Source organism: Podarcis liolepis (assembly GCF_965112155.1).
Source record: "Podarcis liolepis genome assembly, chromosome: 10".
Taxonomy (NCBI): Eukaryota; Metazoa; Chordata; class Lepidosauria; order Squamata; family Lacertidae; genus Podarcis; species Podarcis liolepis.
Genome location: NC_139562.1, coordinates 28,866,328 through 28,888,608, shown reverse-complemented (window position 1 = coordinate 28,888,608; position 22,281 = coordinate 28,866,328). Strand labels below are relative to the sequence as shown.

At 45.1% G+C, this 22,281-nt stretch overlaps 1 protein-coding gene across 3 annotated transcripts in view; it reads left to right on the top strand.

Annotated features, from left to right (window-relative positions):
* The first annotated feature begins 627 nt into the window (after positions 1-627).
* ELFN2 (extracellular leucine rich repeat and fibronectin type III domain containing 2) overlaps positions 628-22,281 on the top strand; it is a 143,343-nt gene continuing 121,689 nt past the window's right edge. Inside the window, exons 1-2 of one of the 3 annotated variants that reach the window (XM_083462305.1) lie at positions 628-865; positions 1,205-1,304. The gene's annotated coding sequence lies outside the window, so the exon portion shown is untranslated. Of the gene's footprint in view, positions 866-1,204; positions 1,305-1,397; positions 1,468-22,281 lie in introns of those variants that run through there. The other 2 variants (XM_083462304.1, XM_083462306.1) reach the window with 2 other exon arrangements.

The following is a 22,281-nucleotide window of genomic DNA, read 5'->3' as shown; positions in this document are numbered from 1 at the left end:
TGGAATCCTTTGCCCAAGGTGGGGCTTGAACCTGTGCACGGAGCCCTGGATCTTCCTGGAGGCCTGCCACTCGTGGCGCGGGTGCCTCCTGGCCACAGCGACCAGCTGTTGCGCTTGCATCCCGGAAGGCTGTTCCCAACAGCTGTTGCTGGCGGGGTGGGGTCAGCCCATCAGATGTGTCCACGTGAACGGGGGAGGGGGGCTTGTCTGACCCTCCAGCACATGGATGGGGTGGGGGCAGAGACTGCGCGCCGCCCGGGGCCCACCTGCCACAACTGGAGGGGAAGCTCCTGGAAGCCGGCTCCGAAGCCCCCTTGGCCAGAAAAAAAAGGAAACAGAAAAGACAACGGCCGAGGCTGGGGCCGGAATTAATCCCTTGGGTTGCAATCCTCTGGCCTGCCCTTTCCTCCTCCTTAGTGATGCGGCTGCGGTAGCGACGGCCGCGAAGCCCGGCAGCCTCCGCCTGGCTCTGCCTTGCCCGGCTGCGTTCGGCTCCCGGTGTCTCTTGGTGGTGTGGGTTTTTGGCGAGGAGAGGGTGGTCGGAGCCGGGAACTGCTTCCGAGGAGGGGCGTGCGGGCCAGGCACGCGCCTTCCCTCCCCCTCTCTCTCCCCCCTCTCTCACACACACGCACGCACCCCGCGCGCGCGCGCACACACACACACGCACACACACACACAGCCAGAGCACCCCTCTCCCTCCTTCTCTCTTTCTCTTTCTCGTTCAGTTCCAGCCCTCCCATCAGCAATCGCTGGGAATTTGAATGAAGAGTAGTCCTCAGCTGCCTGCTCCTCCTCCTCCTCCTGCTCGATCTCTCGTTGGGATGCAAACCCTGAACTTGGAGCAGCATCGCTTGCAAAGGAGCAGGTATGTGCGTTTTGGGGGCCACCCCTCTCCAAGCGGCAGCCACAATGATGCGGGGTGTGCGCGGTCTCCATTCTAGCTGGCTGCTTTTGTGTTGCATTTTAATAAAGCATCCCCCCCCCAGCTAGCTCCCCCCCTCCCTCTTTCCCCTGCCTTCTCTCCATTCTTTAGGGCTTAAACTGGAGAAGGCAAATGAGGTGCATGTGGATGAGTGTGGATGGTTGGGGTGGGGGGACTACAGGTGAAGGAAGATCAGGGGTTGGGAGAAAAAATACCGATGTGAATGATGGATTTGCCTTGGATGTTTCTCTCTCCTCCGCTCCCCCCCCTCCATTTCCCCAGCTTCGAGTTCTGAAGAGATCTTAAGCCTGCTGTGTGCAGCTGTGCTTGGCTGGATATCTTATTCCGGCCCCTGCAAGAGCATTAGCAGCAGGAGGGAGGGGTAGGTTTCAATTTTTTCATTTGCAACCATGGTGGTGGCAGCGGCGGCATCGGCCAGGCGGAGGCAACAGGAGGAGAATCCCATCCCTGCATCCTTCTCCCTCCGCTTCTCTGTCATCATAGTAAACTTTTGGCAGGGGCTCTTTGCAGAGACTGGCAGGGAGGTGCGTGGGCTTTGAGTTTTGGGGGATGTAGGTGGAAGCGAGTCTGCTGCTGGTTGTGGGAAAAGGGCTGGTGGATTGGCTTGGCTGGGTGCAGAACCTCTCCCCCTCCCTCTTTCTCTGTGCTTGTGTGCCTTGCATCGAAGAGATTAGGGCTGATGCATCTGTGTAGGCTGAATAAGATTTGTCCATTTGCAAAGGAAGAGAACCTTTGTGTGGGCATTGCACGGGAGACTTGCACACATGTTCAACTTGCGAGTGGGCTGTCCGTGCATGTGTGCTGTTTGTGTGTCTTCTCTTTCCGTTCGGTGGAAACAGGTGGCTCTGTGGATTTCATACTGAAGCAGCGTCCTGCTTGGGGGCATGGGAACCCCGAAAAGAACTAGATCAGGAGAAGCAGGTGGACAGTTGAATCACACCCTCACCCTCGGGTGTACAGAGCAAAGCTTACTGGTGCTAGTTAGTAAGACAGAGCCTTAGTCTTCGAGCCAGAGAGCAGCGTAAATCAAAAAGACGGCAGCCGCCGATATGCTCAGAACCTGCTGTGTGTACACTTCCGTGTGCACATGCACATGCATGCTTTCATACATGTATGTGAAAGTGCTGATTTTGGCATATATGCAGGGCAGATGGATGCATGTCAAATATTCTGGTAGTTAAGGAATGGTGCCTACTACGTATGTAGATTTGCGCAGGTGTATGTTAAAGGGAATCCTTTAATAGAGCCACATTTGTAGAATGAGAATGCAGTTCTTCCATCCAATAGATTTTTAATTAGGGAGGTAGGATTTGATCAGAGACAGAGATGGTAGTGCATGCTATGATTTTTGTGTGTGAAGGCATGTATATCTGTTTATAACTGTGCAGGGCTGAGAAGCTGTCGCTCCAGATATGGTAAGCCCCAACTGCAATGGGTTACGTTAGCCAAACACTTTGATATGCACCAGAAGACAAAAGGAGTGGATGGGAGTTGGGATGCCCTGTTTGCCCGAGCATTATGCTCCCACCGCGGCACCGTATTCCAGCACTCGTACTGTCGAGGTCTCCAATGAACGGCCCCTCCTGGTGAGTCCAGGAAAAGTGCAGCTCAACAGCACGGCTAGCATTTTCAAGCAAAGCTTCATTTGCATGGAACATGCATTATTTAAATGGAGCCCCCCCCCATCTCTCTATGCTTCCCACTAGCAGTTCATATAGCAGGAAGGCCAGGTGATGAAGCTGCAGGAGATAGAGGTTGCGATGGAGATACGATAGGAACTGAGAGAAGGAAGAAAGAGCAGGCTGCAGCGATCCCCATTGTCTTGGCTTGCTTAAGAGCAGCAGCACCAGAAACATGGGAAATCTCATAGGACTGAAAGTCAAAGGAAGGGGTCCAATAACAGTGTCCTGTTGATGTATAGGTGGTTTTTTTTTTGGGGGGGGAACATAACAAGCCTTATACTGGGTCCATCTTGCTCAGTCTTGTCTACATTGACTAGCAGTGGCTAGCCACAATTTCATGCACAAATCCTTCTTAGCGGTACTTGGAAATACTGGGGGTTGGACCTGAGACCTTCTGCATGCAAAGGAGATGCTCTACCACTGAGAGATAGTCCTTCTTCCAGAACTCTGTCTTCTGTTGTTTTACTTGAAGCTAAATAACATGAGCTTGTTAACAAAAAATCGGTGGATCCAATTAAGGACAACATAGTTTTGTGCCAGTTCACTAAAAATATGATTGGCTTTCTAAACAGAATGTCTGAAACTGGGTAAACATTGGCATGCAAATGTTGATGATCCCAGACAAATATTTTCCCCCCAAAGTCAAAACATTTTGGGATTTGCTAGTGAATGTTGACTGTCGCCTGGATATGAATGCCAGCAACCACTTGTGTCTGTCTGACAAGTAGTGTAAATACATACATTTATTTTGAGGAATTCACAAAGTTAATGTGGGATTGTCAGCATACACATGTGAACGCTAATATTCACCAACATTTGAACATTCATTAAAACAACTTTTCAATTAATAGCTGTGCTACATTCATCTCAATTCCAAACATGTTTCTTTGGAAGTAAGTCACCCCTTCAGGATTTGCTTTCATATAAGATTTGCAGCATGAGTGAAAGTAGCCTGGGAAAAAATTAATAGGTGCATCAGAGTTGGCTGTATCAGAATGTATTTAGCAAATTTAGAGTCACTGTCTGCTGGAGCGAATGTTAGGGGTCTAGAAGATCTGGATTCAATCATCAGTTCTGCCATGGTCGTGTTGGGAAACAGAAGATATTGCCCTCTCTCAGCTTCTGATCCCCTACTGTAAAATGAGAGCAACAATCACCTCTTACAGTATTGATTAAAATGGAGAAGGAGTTCTTAAGATACAGGTGAATAAATAATAAAAACAGACAGAACTTGGTGGTGGCAACTATAATAAAACCACCAAAGAGTTGCAGAGTTGCATGCTCAGACCTGTCAGAACCTTCTATGGGCTACGCCAGGGTAGATTTACTATGGAAATTAAATGAGGCTATTTCAAAAGAACATAAGAACCTGCTAGATCACAGCAAAGGCTAATCTGGCTCAGCATCTCTGTTTACCACAATGGCCAACCAGGTGCCTAGGAGAAGCCCAGACAGGATAGGTAGGCAATAGTTCTCTCTCCTGCTCTCTTCTTTGGTAGTCAGAGATGTACCTAGGCTTCCTTACACCCTTGGCAAGGAGATGCATCAGTGCAGAGAGGTGCAATTTTTGCAGTTCCTGGGCCTGCACCCTCGGTGGAGGCCAACCTGGCTGACCTCTAAGTGCACCCCTGTTGGTAGCTGGTATTCAGAGGCAGGCTGCCTCTGATTCCAGAAGTAGAGTCATCATCACTAGTAGCTCCACTACTCCTTTGCAAAAGAGAGCCACTCTTTGGAAAAGAATTTGCTAGCTTGTGGAGAGCTTGGAAACTAAAGGCAGCAACTGTACCAGGAAAGGTGGTGCCATTTGCTCCTGGCTCAGTCCGTGGCATCTTCAGTTCTGAGAACCAGCCAGCAGGTTGTTGGGAAAGACCTCTGTCTGAGACCCTGGAACGTCACTGCCAGTCAGAGTTGGGCTAGATGGAGAACAGTGTGAGCTGGTGTAAGGCACCTTCCTATGTTCCAGTTCATGGTAGCTGACAAATCCAGAGTTATGTGTTTCTCATTGCAATGATAGTTGCATTGCGATGGTACCTTGGCAAGCACTTGCGTGTTAACTCAATGTGTTAACATTTGAAGTTTGTGCCCTGCCTTTCTTCTGGGGACCACAGCCAGCCTTTGAGTGTCTCGCTCATGGCTATCCAGCAAGCTTCACAGCAGAGCAAGGATTTGTAGTTGGGTTCTTCACTTCCAAGCCAAATCTTTAGCTCTTGTTTGCCATTCATACTCGAAAGCCCTATGGAATTGATGGAGGTTTTCAGACTTTTGCCTTCAAGGAACCTCTTTCCCCCCTCTTCATATCAGCTTGCCTGCTGTAGAACTCCAGCATGTTGCAGAGGATTTTGGATCTTCTTCTAGAGGAAATCATCTTCTTGCATACTTATGAGGGCAGGCCTGGTGTCGGCAAACAGCACCCTTGAGCAGCTCTCAGCATGTAACAGCAGCCCAGGGCATTGTGGGAAATTTAAATGGCTGCTCCCTCTGGGGTTCTGGGAACTATCATTTTAATTTCACACAATCCCCAGAGTGATGCTTAGTATTTTGGGGGCGCTGTGGGATATATAGAATGTTTCCTCTGTCAGAGCACTGTTGCTGCACCAGAGGACACTTTGCTGATGGTACCTCAAACCTGATGTGGTCTGGCTATTTGGGGGCCTCACTGCTGCCCCATGTTACCTGAAAGTCTGACCTACTATGCTTCTGAATAGTAGTTGTTGGGAACCACAGGAGGTGACAGTGTTGTGTTCAGGTTGTGCTTGTGGGCTTCCCATAGGCATCTGGTTGGCCACTGTGAGAACAAGATGCTAGACTAGATGGACCACTGGCTTGATCCAGCAAGGCTCTTCTTATCTCCTTACGTTAATGCTCTGGAAGGAAGTCCTAGAATGTCTTTCAGGGATGCTCACCTGCCATAATGGATCTCTTTGTTGCAGAACGCCTGATAACCATCTGAGGGATGGTTTAACTGAAAATCCCTGTGCATTTGGGGAAAAGAAACCATTGAGTCTTGTGGTGCATAAATGTGAGCATTGCCAGAGGATGGATAGAAATCATGTGCTACATATCAGCAGGCGTTATTTGAATACAAATGGAAGTGGAATAGATAAAACGTACATTCTTCTTGAGTAAGGTGTTTCTCAGCCGGAAAGGTCACGTCACCAGAAAGTCTTGGCTTTCTTGGAGTTGGTGTTTACCAGTGAAACCTTAGCACTAAGTAGGATACTCATGCAATGATACATAATATATTGGAGGAGTTAGTGGTGATTCTTCTGTTGGATAAATGATATCTTTTGCTCATACGGATGAACTGTGAGTTGCTATTTACTGCTGTTGTTATAGCATTGTTGGTTGCTCTAGTATTTATTATTAAGGAATGCTTGAGAAACATGTACAGTTCTCCAAGCACTACTATGTATCAAAATATAAGGCAGCCCCTGTCTGCACACATGCAATCTAATAAGCACAGTGCAAAAGGAAAAAGGGATGAGGAGGGATGAGGAAAGCAAGCATTGGGGCAGCTGCTTCTTCAATGGCTGATGGAAGTGACCAGATTAGTCCCCCTCCCCCTTGCCACGATGAGCTTCCTGAAAGACAGCTTTCTACTGGCCCTGAATTTTGGGGTTGTTGGCAGACGCCAGGATGTTCTCCCTTCAACACAGTTGTTTGCCCTGAGGTATGAACAGAGATTGGGGAGTTGGAAGGTTGCCAGGGTAACTGGGTGTGAGGTGACAGGAAAATAGAGTTTTAAGCAGGGTGTTCTGGGAAGAAGAAGAAGAAGAAAGACTGGGATCCATCTTGGGCAGGCTGGCTGCACTACTGTGGGAGACATGCCCCTCTTGAAATGACCATGCTGTAAGATCTGTACTCCCTCCATGCAGACTGAAGGTGTAAATACAGTGGGTGAATAAACCATATTTCTTAAATCTAAACACACACAAAAAAAAACAACAAACCCCCCCACAGTTGTTCTTGAGCAGCAGTAACTCATTGTGCGGGATGGAGTATTGATTTATTTAAAACAATATCCCATTGCCCCTCATCCTTCTGCATTTCAGGGTGGTGTATGCTCAGTAATCATAACAAAGATATAATAATAATGTAATTGAAGTGAGTGGTTCTGTGGTTTTATTTTGATTTTTATTATGAATATTGTTGTATATATCTGTTGTGAACACATCTCCTTTCCCTAGTTATGGAAAAGAAGGCTGTATGAACAAACCTGTCTTTCTGTGGGAAGAATTAATCTTCCTCCCCTAGATTTGGGAAACCAGCATACAAAGCCCTTCCCTCTATCTATACTATGTCTCTGGACAATCCACTAACTTTCAGCCATGAGTTCCATCTGTCATTAAGACAAGCATAATCTCTCCTCCTTGGTGAGCGTGCAGACAGACAAGGCAAAGCTTGGAGCAATTTGCACATTAAAAATCCTCCACAAATAAATGAGAATCTAAATAGGTAGGTGGTTAAGCTTCAGGGAACAACTTTGTCCTTTATTTCTTTCAGTGGAGGAACTAAGCTGGTGAGAGAGTTTTCTCTGGATTGTTTGTTCCTGTTTCTAAAAGAAAAAGTGTTGAAGCACTGACATGGACGGTGATGGCTGATGATGTTTGGAAGCCTTGTTCTTATGGCTGTCTCATCATCATCATCATCATCATCATCATCATCATATATTTATACCCTACCCACCTGGCTGGGTTTCCCCAGCCACTCTGGGCGGCTCCCAACAGAATATTAAAAATAGAATCAAACATTAAAAACTTCCCTAAACAGGGCTGCCTTCAGATGTTTTCTAGAAGTCAAGTAGTTTTTAATTTCATTGATGTCTGATGGGAGGACGTTCCACAGGGCGGGCACCACTACCGAGAAGGCCCTCTGCCTGGTTCCCTGTAGCTTTGCTTCTCGCAATGAGGGAACCACCAGAAGGCCCTCAGTGCTGGACCTCAGTGTGTGGGCAGAATGATGGGAGTGGAGACACTTCTTCAGGTATACTGGGCCGAGGCCATTTAGGGCTTTAAAGCTCAGCACCAACCGTAGCTTTCAACTTTTCCCTTTTCTTATGAGGAATCCTATACGGAATAAGGGAATTTCCCTTAAAAAAAGGGAAACGTTGACAGCTATGGCACCAACCCTTTGAATTGTGCTTGGAAACGTACTAGGAGCCAATGAAGATCTTTCAGGACTGGTGTTATATGGTCTTGGCAGCCACTCCCAGTCATCAGTCTCGCTGCTGCCTTCTGGATTAGTTATAGTTTCTGGGTTACCTTCAAAGGTAGCCCCATGTAGAGTGCATTGCAGTAGTCCAAGCAGGAGATAACTAGAGCATGCACCACTCTGGTGAGACAGTCTGTGGGCAGGTAGGGTCTCAGCCTGCATCTCAGCCTGTAGCTGCTGCAGTCAAAGTCTGTGCAGCCTCCCAATTGCATTTTCCTGTGCTTAGGTCATCGTGAGGATCTACCGGTATGCACAGAATTGGTCCATCATTGCAAATGCCACAAAAGAGAAGCTTGCCATGGTGTGCCATATCCCAGTTGAATGTAGATGGTTAATATAAACTTCATTCTTTCTTGCAGAATTTGGAATGCAAAAGATTTCATAAATGCAGTTGCCAGATCACTGATTGGACCAGGAATTTAATTTTGGCTAGTAGGGAACACTTTCAGTATTTTTTGTCGCAGGACTAACTAATCCTACCAGTTATGCAGAGAGACAGAGAGTGTCTTTTCAAAATGGTGCCAGGATGTGCCTTGTGTTGGGAGGGAAGCAACATTGTTGGTCAAGGTTGGAAAGGAGCCCTCCTTGAATTAGGGGAGAAGGTTGGCAGAATCATCATGGAATATTCTTGCCCCACCTTATGACTTCTACCAATTTTAACCAAAATGTGCCTCTGGCAGCATTCTAAAAATAGGAGCTAACATAAAATATCACAGTATTTCATGAATCGGGTGTGGGAAGAAATATGAATCTTTCTTTTCTCTCTCTCTTGCTTTTTTTTAAAAAAATACTTTTTTCTACTTAGTAAATACCATGAGATTTGTACATTCATAGTAGATGTACGTTTTGTAGGTTTATAGTAAAATGTCTGCTTATAGCAATATGTATTAGCAGTAGCTAGTAAGAAGGCTCTCTCTGCAGCCTTTACAATTGGAGCACTAGAAGGAAGGGAACACCCGCTTGCAACTTCTTGAAAACCTCTCCCCTTCACCAGGCAGCAGCCAGTTCAATAGGTTGCCCTTACTTTGCCACTGTGAAGAAAGAAGCCTGAAAGCCAAGCCCTTGTGGCTTCTAGCAGCAATGATTGGCCATCAAGCCCAGCCAAATTTTGGTGGACCCCAAGGAATCTGCTTTCCAGTGAAGTATCTGCATGCGGACTCTTTGTGGAGCCTCAGGGTCATCATAGTGCACTTCTGTCTGGAGCCCTGAAAAACTTCCCAGGGAATTTGGAGGCCAGAGCACTCATTTATTGTTGCTGTGCTGTGTTGCTACAGGGAACTGTATATGCTTTGATTTCATGGTGGTTTTATTTGTTTTGCTATGAAAACTGTTACAGATTTAAATTTTTTTTAAAACCCACAACGTTTTCAATGAAGACTTTGGAGTCAGGTGCTCAGGAGACCTGTTACGAATTCCTGTTTCTGCTTCCTGCGCTCTTTGTGTGGCCAGAGTACAAGCTGTTTCTCTGCCAGGTTGCCATGTCTCCATTTCTGCCTGTAAAAATGGGAATAATAATTTGGCTCCTTCACAGGGATCTTCCCTAAGCAAAGAGGCCTTAATGTTTTTGCTGTGCAGAATGCATTATACAAATGAGGGCCACTTGAGTATCTAGGGAGAGAATATCGAGAAGTGAATTTTCTGATGGTGATGTCAGGACACTGTAATATTTGCATGTTGACAAAATTCCATGATTCACAGAAGGCTGCTGCTCAGGAGAGGGAACTGTTGAGCTTATAAGGGTTCTATCAAACCATGTTTGACATGGAAATGAATGAACTCAAATTAATTTCAGTGGGCATGCTCCGAGTATGGCTAGAATTGGATACAACCCATACTCATGGGTTAGAGAGTAGGTCTATCTAACCTTCCTGATTGGTAGAGGCTCTCCAAGCCTACGATCTCAAGAGGAGGTACTTTTTTAAAGATTCCATGTTCTTATAACTGTGGAACAAGTATTATGTGGCACATGTAACAGTACCAGTTCTGTGGATTGAAGCAGTCGAATGGGCACATATGGAGTAAGGCAAACCTACAAGGAAACTGCTTCCAGCAATGTTTTCCTGTTAGCAGCCGTGCTCCCAGTTTGCATCGGCTGCCTGTTCTTTTCCAGGTACATATTGAGAAATGCACTGACTTTAACCCATCATATGCTAAGCACCTTGGGTCCTGTTGGCATGTAATCTGGATGCCATCATTCTTGCCACCTCTATTTCAGTGGCTGCTTCTATTGGGCAATGACAGGACACCAAATAGCCACATTAGACCATGTGGGCAGATGACAAGGAATGAATGGCATGGAAACATTATTACATTTTCCATGTAATATAGAAATGTAGTCTTAGACCCAGCATACGTTTTAGAGATCACCTTCTGCTTTGTGCTCTATTAAGATCCATCACCTTGTTAATCTGGTTGGCCACTGTGAGAGCAAGATGGGCTTCTGGTCTGATTCAGCAGGGTGCATCTTAAGTTCTTATCTTAATGCCGTCTATGCATCTGATTTAGATAAGGGCACAAAGAGAGAGGCTTCCCAGACAGTCGACGTCCCATTATGGCACCGGGTCCCACAACAAAGTCACCAAAGCCTGAGCAGCTTTTGAAAGCACTGTAAGAAGGGCTGTTTTGGGTGGGTTTATGGGGTTCATGGCTAGGTCAGCACAGGATGAACTTGAAGGTTTAAATTATAAGTTAATTATGATATTGTTCTGTTTTGCCATGTCTGTTTGGTTGCATTTCTTTCATTCCTTATTTCAAGATCCAAGATGGAACATTTACTTTTCCCAATAAAAAGACATGGTAATTTGTGGACAAGTTTCTGCAGGCCACAGGTGACTAGGCAGGTTGTCCATAGCATCTCAGCAGTAGACATCAGATCTCTGAAATCAGATGCAAACTCCACTGTGGGTGCTGGGCCAGCTCTGTTGTTAGGTGGAGTGAAGCAGCCACTGCAGGCAGCAGATGTTGGGGCACAGTGGCAGCAGCTATTCCTTCTGAACCCCATCCCAGTTGTTCCCCTTTGTTGGAGGAGACAGCTGTGCATGCCACATGGCTTGCCTTGGGCTTCCTAGCTAGCTCAGGTGCAGTTGGTTGAAGTAAGATTCAGTTCCCACAGTCCAGTTGTCTCCTGTATGTGGAATGTGGGCCGGCACCATCTTGTCCTTCTCCTCGGGCAACAAAATGTCTTGGTCTGGCCCTGCGTGCACATTTTAAGTTGTGATGTTTCATATAGGAAAATATGACTAAAGAACGAATTGAAAACCTGAACTCGTTATTGATCTGATTGTGCCTGTGTTGGTGGCAACTTGTGTGGAGGACGAGTCATGGCCTTTCTTACCATGGCTATAATAAGGGGCCCTTCCATAGTTCCTTATGTGCGCAGACATAAGCAAAGCAGATATTTTCATGGACCCAGGAATCAGTACATGTCGTTTCTACCTCCTTAGACAAATTGCCTAATGCCTTTGGTGTTTCACTGAGGCAAATCCACCCACTAGCCTCATTAATTATGGCTGCAATTAATGAAACTGTGCTTTTTTGTTGTCGTGCAGCACCATCACACTGTACATGCTGAGTTTCAGAAGGCTGGGGCATCTCACGTGGATGAGGATGCTGGAGGAGGCAACATAACTCCAAAGTATTCCTCCTCCCCACATGTGGTGCTTGAATGCCTGAATAATGCTAAGTAATTCTTAATTCTGTTTTAGAGAGTGTATTTTTGTCTTTGCATGTTGCATACCTGGATAATGTAGCCCATTATTGGTCTAGGGTAGCCTTGTCTCTGTCTGACACCTGCCTTTCCTGTCAGAGACAGCAGGAGAGATACTGTCGCTCCTAGGATAAGGGCCTCTGCTTGAAGACGAGGGGAGGGGAAGCACTCTTCAGTTCTATTCCCCAGTGTCAAATGTATGTAATGAGGTGTCTCTGTATGACAATATCCAGAGACATTCTGTCTGGTGCCTGGAGGTAATAGTTCCTCTGTATACTGTTCTGGTGAGACTAGGCTCAGAAAATTGTATTCGACTCTGGGCGCCCTGCAAGTGCAGAGATGTTGACAAATTGGAAGGAATTCGGAGAAGAGCAACAGGAATGATTAAGGGGCTGTAGAGATTGATTTATGAGGGAAGATTAAAAGAGCTAAATATGTATAGCTTGGCTAAACGATGACATGATAATGGCCTACTAGTATTTGAAAGGTGTAAAACACTAAGGAGGGAGAATTATTTCAGGTGGTGCTCAGTGGTATATATATATATATATATATATCTCAGGAGAACAGGATGTAACAAAGGAGCCAGGGAGGAATTTTGACTGTGGCTCATGGGAAAGCAGTTCTCTATAGCACGGCACCCTGGGGGTGTGAGATGGTGAAGTCAAGGGTAATCTAGCGTGGAAGGAGAATCAAACAGGCTCTTGGCTAAGGATTGGCAATGTGTGACCTGGGATTTTTTCATTTTATTTTCACAATGGTAGAAATTCTCTAGGACTGTACCTGCACGGCAGATTCTCATGCTCTTGGGGCCACACCTCCAGCCCTTTCAGTTTAGCATTCTCAGTGGGAGAGGACCGGGAGAGCAGGAGAATATTTGAAGTGGTGCAACTCTCTTTAAGGTTTTGTTATAAGGTGATGGCTTTCCTACTTGCAGACAGTTTAGCACTGGATGTTAAGATGAACGACGAACTCCTTAGAAGTGCTAGGCATCCCATGCACCCATGAAATGGAACTTGGCACCTGGTAAGAATTTGGCAGTCTGGAAATTTTGCTTTGCACCTTCCCTCCCAAAACAGAAAAGCAAAGGCTTTAGCCCTCATAGAAATAAACAATGCTAGCATTAAAATGTGGAGGGCTGAGGAGATAATGTTAGAAACTGCTGCCATAGAACTTGGAACTGCAAGAGCTGGAGGCCTGGCCCCCCTCAGGTACAGATGGCTCATGGGCTTTGATAATAACAGGAGATTAGCTCAGAAATGCTAATAGTCTGACAATGGGATTGTAAAGTCAAGGAGGCAGAGGAGGTTAGAGAAGGATTTGTCCTGCCGGAGAAAATTTAGTGCTGGGACAGCGGGTTCAGTGGGTAGGGATGAGGATTTCACAGGGATTAGCCCAGGCATAGGCCAACTCAGCCCTCCAGATGTTTTGGGACTACAGCTCCCATCATCCCTGGCTAACAGGACCAGTGGTCAGGGATGACGGGAGTTGCAGTCCCAAAACATCTGGAGGGCCGAGTTTGCCTATGCCTGGATCAGCTCCTGCACACTGGAACAGGGCTGAAGTATATTAGGAGAGCTGAAAGGTTTTGGGGGTGACAGATACTTTTGGAAATAAGTGGGGACTGGGAATGGTCTATTGGACTGGTTGTTGGTGGCTGCTCCTCTTGATGATTCCATTCCTCAGAGTTGCAGTGCAGGTTGACTGTCATCAAAGTGCCAGAGGAACTGTTCTTACTTTATTGTATCTTCTGGTCTTTGTTTTCACCAGAAGGCACTCAAAGCAATGTACAGTACATCAGTCCCAGGCATCCATGTTGTGGTCCTCCAGGTTTGTCCAAATAGTCCTGGACATGGTCTAAAAAACCCTTCCTGTTGTAAACTGCAGATTGGGGAACAGCTACATAGCTCTCCTGTTTTGTTTAACATTCTGCCTGACATGTCACTGATTTCTGACACTTTAGATGGTCCTAAAACGTATTGCCCTACTGCTGATTTTGATCTTCCCCCGTGGCCCAGTATGCTCTTTTGCTTTTTATTTTAAACACACAATATTGGGCTTTGACAAGAAGGCGTCCTATTTATATAGCTCTGCTTACTACTTATTCTTGCATGGATCACACAACTGCTTGACCTTTTGGGGTTTATACAAATGTCAAGTGCAATGGAGTTCCAATATTTTATCTGAGACGCTGCCATAACTGTTACGTAACATATCTGCTAGGATATACTTGGATAAATTCATGCCCAAATTGCAAATTGGAGAGAGCTCTCAGAACCAGTTAAGGGGTGGGTCAAACATTTAAGAAGCAAGGGAAACAGATCAGGCAAGGGCCAATTGCTGAATATAAATTCACTAGCAATTTATAACTGGAGTTCTCCAGAGCCGGCAGCCACACTCCTTTGGCAAGCGTTCTGCAAGTCAAACCAAAAGGCCATCTGAGAGGCAGGCTTATGTGTTGGCCTGATTCTGTGCCATAGCCAGGACACACTCAAACTTCATGGCCGGCCTGGGCACAACAGCCACATACCCTTCGCCTGCCACAGGTTTGCCACCCTCAGTCTGCAGCCTTTCTGCCATGGAGTTCACTCAGGTTGAAATTTGAGTCTACAGTGGATTATTGCTGCTTGCTGAAGCGACTGGTATACAGTGTATGTTGTTGACAGCTCTCATTGTGCTTTTAGTGGCATCTTGCTGCCTGGTTCAGTTGACTCGAGGCTGAACAAGTAGTTTGGTGTGTGAAAGCAAGTGAGCAGGCAAAACAATTCTGCACCAAAGTGGCTATGGATGTAAGGTCACTTTAGCCATCCCTACACAGTCTGTGGGACGTGAGTGGCGCTGTGGGTTAAACCACAGAGCCTAGGACTTGCCAATCAGAAGGTCGGTGGTTCGAATCCCCGCAACGGGGTGAGCTCCCATTGCTCGGTCCCTGCTCCTGTCCACCTAGCAGTTCGAAAGCACGTCAAAGTGCAAGTAGATGAATAGGAACCGCTCCAGCGGGAAGGTAAACGGCGTTTCCGTGTGCTGCTCTGGTTCGCCAGAAGCAGCTTAGTCATGCTGGCCACATGACCCGGAAGCTGTACACCGGCTCCCTCGGCCAATAAAGCGAGATGAGCGCTGCAACCCCAGAGTCGGCCACGACTGGACCTAATGGTCAGGGGTCCCTTTACCTTTACACAGTTACAAAGGCATGCAGAGCCAGGCCCTTGAGTAGGTAGATTGAGAACATTGCCAGCTCTTGCAGTTCCAGCTGAGCTTTTGTCTCTCTCTGGCATTTCCCCAGCAGGTGCAAAGTTCTAACTTTAATCAGCTTTTCCCAGTGCCCTGCTTTTCCTGTGATACGATTCTAGTTTTATGTCAATATGGCCCTGGAAAACCAATATGTTCCTGCTCTTTCAACTTAGCTTTCCCCCGTGCCCTTTTTGTTAAGTTTTACTCCATAAGTTTGGAAGCCCTGAATGTGAGACTGAACCTGTCTAAATCCTGTGGGGTGGCAAGGCAAAGCTCAGGTGGGGCGTAAGAAAAGGTAAGGCAGGTTTAAGGCTGGATGCAAGGCACAGGGTGTGCTCTGGGGGACACAGGGCTCTGAGGTTGCTCCAGCAAGGAGCAAACTGAAACTGAGCCCTTAGATAGGAGTAGGAGCAGGTACAGCTCGCCCTCTGTGCCCTTCTCCTTCAGGTTCACAGTCCTCATCTCCATCACCTGATGAAGAGGAACTGTGACTTCTGGTCCTCTGACACCCTACTCAGCAACAACAACAAAAAGAAGATGATGGAATTTCACCTAAATCAGTGGGTCCCAACTTGTTTTTGGTCTGCAACTCCCATCACCCCTAGCTAGCAAGACCAGTAATCAGGGATGATGGGAATTGTAGTCCAAAAGCAGCTGGAAACCCAAGTTTGGAAAACATTGATCTAAACACTTCCTTTCCTCAGCACAGGGCATCTAAGTTGAGGTAGACCTAAAGCTCATGTGGGATTTTTATATGGCTTGTGTAATCTTGGAATCCTACTTTTCAATTTTCTTGGAAAAAAGCAACTTTCCAGCCCACAATTTTATGGAAACATGCACTAATACCTATGGTGAACTTAAAAACTATTTGGCAAAACCTGGATTGGCTGTGCTTCTCAAGTAGTTTGGGGAGGGGAGAAGCCTCTGGCATAAGATTTCTCACGTTTCGGGTAAATGCTTCTAGAAAACCACTTCAGGAAAAAAACCTTTAATAATTAACAGTTGAAAAAAGGTGCACTAGGTCCATGTAAATGGAATGTGGAGTGTGCTAAATATGTATATTTCTCAAAACTCCCATGATATGCTTCCCACAAATTTGAGCCCAGTTGGCTTTTTTCCTGGTTGTGATACTGTGATATTGTGATATACCTGGGATTGTCCTATTACTTTTAACAGAATTTGCATTATGTATTTAGCTTTGTGATGCAAGATTAATGCCCAGCATGCAGGAGGATCTCATGCTGGCAGCGGCAGAAGAGAGCAGCATTGCATAGATTTGAAGGCTACAGCAGATGGGACGTTTGGGAATCAGGATCAAGGACAAAATCAATGATACAGAGAGACCAATAAAGGGAAGAGATTGTTTGGTTGAGGTGGGAAGTCTCTCTCTGGCTTGGGAGAAGCACGTTTGCCTTTGAAACTTGTGAGATGAAGTAAGTTCATACAGAATCACATGCTTATTAGATCAGTGCAGAAGATGGTGAAGAAAGGCTTGCTAGAGGTGGCTAAGGAAACATTCAGCTGAACATCAATGAGTGTGAAAGCCATAGCTGTGGGCTGGGATTCTCCAGCTTGCAGAGGGTGTTAGACACGCAATTCCTATTGAAATGAATGAAGGCTGAGTGGTTAGCTAGCCAGCTTTGAAAACTGCAAGCTAGAGCTTAGAAAAGATTAGAGGACTGAGTCTGCTTGCTTGTGTCAATTGCCTGAGCACATATTTTGAGTTTTCTTCACTGGCTTCCTTTTCCGCTTTGCACTGAAGACATCCACCTCGTTCTTGCCTTCGTTGCTTTTTCTTCTTCTAGCTTTTCAATGTTGTATTTTCTATTACCCTCTCTCCATCATTTCATACTCCTTTAGCTTGACTATATTAGCCTTCCTGGGCTGGGGGGTTTCCCCCAGACACTTAAGCTCTTCTCCCATCTCTTTTTATTTTTAATCCAAGCATCTGCAGCAAACTTATTACTCTGGCAAAGGTTTCCCTTTAACATTAATACTCCATCAGTTATACCTAAACAAAGACAACATAAAGGTGTACACATGATACTCCCATGGGTACCAGTGACCTAGAGCAGGAGTGGGAAGAAGCAGGTCTAGATCTAATGGTAGATCTCTGGGTGATTAGCAGTAGATTAAGGATTTCTGACTCTCAGTTGTTTAGTAAAAGCAGCAAAATGCCTCTCCCTATCCTAAAATTATACTGCTAAAATAAAGAAAGCTTGGGGAAACCAGGAGCGGAAACCAGGAACATATGAGCTCTATACAGTTTTTGTACTCAAAATAAATTTCTGGGATCAGAATACTTTAATTGTAAGTGTGTGTCTTTTGTATCATGCTCTAGTTGATGGATTTTAGGGCTCTATTAGAAACAAAAACAAAAAAACCCCAGTAGATCCCACAAGCCTAAAGTAGGAACGGATGACTCTGCCAATTTTGGCTTTCACAGTTTCTCATTTTTCCAATGTTAAATTCAGTTATCCACATTTCCATAGGAATTTGCAGTTTTGTTTTGTATTTTTTTAAATAGCTCCTTTTGAAACTTCACCAGCTTTTTAATGCAAATTTCTCAAAATACACACATTTTGGTATGCAGTTTTGACTAATACTGTATATACATTTCCCCGAGCATTTTCCATAATAAAATGGTTTTTTTGTATATGGTTTTTTTTACTACTATAAGCATTTTTACTGCACACTTCCACCTAGCATATGCAGTTTTGTACATATAGCTTGGTTGGAGAACTGCATCTCAAAATTCAAAGTGTAAATTTCAAAGGACAGCCATGTTCCAGTTCACATATTTGTTTCAAAAGTGCAAATTAGGTAGTTTGCATTAAAATGCAAACAAAGATGAGTTTCTTCTCCATCCCCTACTTAAGGTCTGTTTGCACCTCACTAGCTCCTCTCTGCCCCCAAACCAACACCTTCAAACTCCTCGGATCAAGTTGTCTCAGGGCTGTAAGAAGATGTGAAGGGCTCTCTCTAGGCCATCCTTGGTCCCCCCCCCCAACCAGTAGAGAACCTTCCTTGAGGCTGTGGAAAAAGATTTAGGATTCAGTGCTTCTGCACAGCCATTGCATCCAAAGTAAGCTTTCATTTTTAAAACTCGCATCATTTTGAATCATATCCATGTCATTGCAGAGTTGGAAAGCTATCCATTGAGTCTCTGAATCTGTCAGGTTATCCTGAGGGAGAGAACCTGTAAATAAAGCACCCCTTCTAAATTCCTGGTTGAAATTCTCCCGAAAATGAGTTCCCCATTTCCAAAACCTCTTTTCAAAGCTTTTTCTGTAGTTCCACTGCTATTTCATTGGAAGTTTATGGAGATTCAGGACCTGGAACTTGGGTTTCTGTCAAACGTAGTAGAGGAAGGATGTTTCGCTCCCTCCCCATGGAAACACAACTGGAAACCCTAGCTGGAAGAAAAAATGGGTAATGAGGGAATGGAACACAAGGGAGAAGTGGTGGGTGGGAGAAGGATTATGAAATTGTCTCCCTTCCAGATCATGCCGCCTCCACTTTGGATGTTTTTGTGAATATCTAGGTTCCTAGACACAGATATCCTTCACTTCAAGGATAGACAGACAATAGTTATGTGTGCTTGCTTTTTAAATTGAAACTGATATGAACAGACAAGTGGTTTCCCAGACCCACACATTTCTTTAGTCATACGTTCATCTCTGGTCAAACAAGCATTTCAGGTTTTTGAACCACATACCTTAAAACCTGTGATGATACTGGGATTAGTGGGCAGCAACACAGCAAGCATGCCTCCATCATGGTATCTTCAGTCTGAAAAATCTACCTTCTGCCCCAGAGGCCTTTCTCTAATGCAAGCTACCTCAGCTAGGTGACTTTCAAATGTTGGTGGTCTACAACTCCATGGTCTTCTCCAACCATGTCGATAGGAGTTGTAGTCCACCAGCTGCAGCAGGCTGTATTGGAGAAGGCTGCACTAATGTTTCACTTGTGTTTCCTTTAGTTAAGGCCCATTGCTTTGTGTCTTGTTTACAGTGGATTAGAGAGAAGCATTATTTGCTAAAGATATTTGAAAAAATGCCAATATAACTTGCACATGTTGTAATTTTCTTTCCTCTTGATTGAACATGTTTGGTTTACAAGATGGTAACTTCATGTAAAACAAGCAAGAACTTTATGAAGGTAAAGACTAGGAGGAGGTTAGAATAAAAAAGGTTGCATTGAAATGAAGTAGGGGTCCCAATCAGTCCCAATCAGCCTAGCCCACAGCCAAGGATGTTGGGAATTGTAGTCCAACATCATTCGGAGAACCACAGATTCTCCACCCTTGAAATAAAGACTCAAAACATATAGCACAACCCCACCAAAATGAGGCATGTGTAAATGCCTCTGATTTCATTGGAAGGGGTTAGAGCACATGCTTAATTTAATAGCTAGGACTGATTGGGCCTCAACCTTGAGTTGTGACTATAGTTCCTAAGCTAAGGCTGTATCTGGTAGTGCATTTTCACTAGTGCAATAGACTTCCATGCATGCCAATGATGCCATGGTACTTTCTCTTCTTCTCCTGTCCCCTCTGGCTCCTTGCACACCCTCAGGATCAGCCATGGAGGCTTGGAGGACCCTGCACATTTTTGTAGAGATGGTGTAGGAGGAAAAGAGGAAACGAGTCCTGTTGCATGGGCAGAGCTCTGTCTAGAACTCCGATTCTCCAGATTCCCAGTTCTGTAAAAAAATCTCTAGCGTATTGTTGTTTCTTCACTCTTCTCCAAGTCCCTACAACAGTACTAACTGGGTCTGGTTTGCTTTGGATGACAGATTACAGGAGACTCATGGCATTTTTAAAATATTTGATTTATTTACAAATATGCAAGCAGCGTACAAGGGAAGGCAGACAGTCTGTTTCTATCTGTCTTTTTCTTGCTGGGTGATTCCACGCCCCACTCCAAAGCTTCATTTTTAAAATCTCAGTTTATCTCTCCCCTCCCCTCAAACACAACAACATGCAGCCGTTCACCTCAATGACAGCTGGCCTTCGCGTCTGTTTGTTTTTCCTTGATCCATATTATGGACTAATGATGGGCTCCCACTGTAATTTTTGAAATCAAAGCCTTTATCACTTGCTATCCAAGGTCAGGCAAGAACCTTAAGGCACCAGTGGCTTTTCCTTCACTTGCCTCAAAGCAAGTTAAAAATGGCTCAACAGGATTAGAGGGTGGTTGGGTGGGGGGAAAGGCAGATTGGAAAAATCGATTCGTTGGGCTCTGGGAGAGCCAGACTCAGCTTGGTTGCTTTCAATCCCTTTTTGAAGGATCTTAGCTAACTAGAAATTCTTAGTTGAACAGGCTAGAAATTAAAACAGCAGTGAATAAAAGAACCGGGGTTAAAATTGCAGGAATTTCCACATTCGGGTTGAAAATGAGAAGAGGGATGATGCAGTAAATTAGAGTTGTGAGAATAGTCCTTATGGCCTCCTAAGCAGGGGTACAGAAGAGGCGTTGCAGGACTACAGCTGTCTCTGAAAACTGGTCGTGCTAATTGAGGCTGATGGGAGTTGGAGTCCAACATATCTGGAGGGCCACAGGTTCCCCACCCCTGCTCTGAAGGAGCTTTTATTTGTTTGGTTGGCCAAAACCATCCATACACTATCAGAATATAGTGGGTGGGTGGGGCAGATTGTGGCCAGATGAGCACCTTCCAGGTGCAAAACGATGATGGGCAACTTCAAGGTTGCCACTCTTCGCTCTTCTTCCTTGGGGTTCATTTCATTATGTTTAAACCAAGTCTAGACCAGACAAGCCCCTCAAACAGTAAAGTGCTTCCAAAAGAGAGCTGTCCCCTTTAAAGTAGGTCACATGGCTACCCTACCCCTCATTCTACTGAGAGTTAGCATCATCATTAATTGTGCAAACCTAATTTTCTTGTATGTGCTTGAATCTGCCCCACAAAAGTCTGGAGGTAAACTAAGAATAGGGAAGGAAGGTTGGGATTTTGCTTGCATGCCTACTCAGCTCTAAGACATTTTAAAGGCCAAGCGTTTTCCTGCCTGTCCACTCTTTGCTAGTCTTGCAATATTTTAGAGGCACCAGAAGACACGGGTTATGTTTCATTACCAGTGGCCTTTGCTAACCAAAGAGGTGTTCCTGCTTCTTCTTTTTTTAAGGTTTATTTTATTTATATGGAAATCTACTAGGGGTCTGTTTTTAAGCCTAGCAAGTTGGTTTTTATACAGTATGCTGTTTTAAACCGATAAGGCTAGTAGTATACAAATCTCCAAAAAGCAAAATAAATAAAATGAGTCAGTTTCCCTTTTGGATTCCATTTCCCTTCAGAATTTTTGGATAAATAAAGCAGCACATCGCTTAATCTGCAGTAATAACCTCTGGCCCAGGCCGTCCACTGCAATGTTCCTTATTCCTTCAACATAAGGAAGCAGCATAAGGAATCGTCTTTTTATATTATTATTGCCAGGAGAAATGCAGCTTGTGCTGGAAAGCAGCAAACAGCAAAGAGTCCACAGTAGTATCAGCAACTGTTCCTTTATCTTGCAGGTCAAGCATCTATGATGCTTTTTTTTTGGGGGGGGTGCAGGCTTCTCATTAGCTGTTGTAAAGCAAAACTGGTGCAGTGTGGATCTTGATCTAAGCTCTTTGAAGCAAAGTGTTTCTTTGTGCCTACATTAAAGAGCTCCAGATGAGGTTGCTGATCTTTCTGCCGCTCGCTGAACAGCCTTAGGCATTTAGGGGCGAGGAGAAAAGGATGATCCCGTTTGGAGACAGAATGAATGTCGCATGTAGCTGGAGTGGAGTCTGTTGGATCTGCTATTGTGCCTCACCTGCCAGAGAGGAACCAAGCTGCAGCTCCCAGAACCCATTGCTCTGGCCCGGTGCGCCTTGGCACCTTAAGCAAGCATTCTTGTGTGTTCCTGAGAGCAGCAAAGCTCTGCTGGCACATGCCGAGGTGTGAGGCGACACTCCAGAAGAGCCAGAGGCACACTTTCCTTTCCATATGCTGCACAGATATTCCATGACTTGTTGGTAGTGTCTTTTTTTTGTTTTGTTTGGTGCCTTTCCTTTTTTTATTAGCTGCAAAGCTCCGATGCACACAAAAGCAAAACGCTGAGATCACTGTTCCTGAGACAGGCACAAAATGTGCAGGTATTGCACATGACCGCGTGACTCTCTGCCAATAGAACAGAGACCTGTGGCACCTTATTATGGCGTAAGTGTTTGTGGATGATGCATCTGATGAAGTGGCTGGTGTGTTCCCCCCCCCCATAATTTTTTTATTGAGTTTTATACAAATATAACACATACTGTAAAACAAATAAGACAAAGAAAAATGATGAAAAAATAAAACAAATAAAACAAGTAAAATCAACAAATATAACAACAAACACGTAAATAACACAAATAAAATAATTAGTTAAACTTCCAACCTCATAAACATATTATTTGACTTCCTCTGGTCCCTTCCATCTGAGTTTCCTTGTATCTGAATGTAACAGATTTCCACTACCATTATTAAAA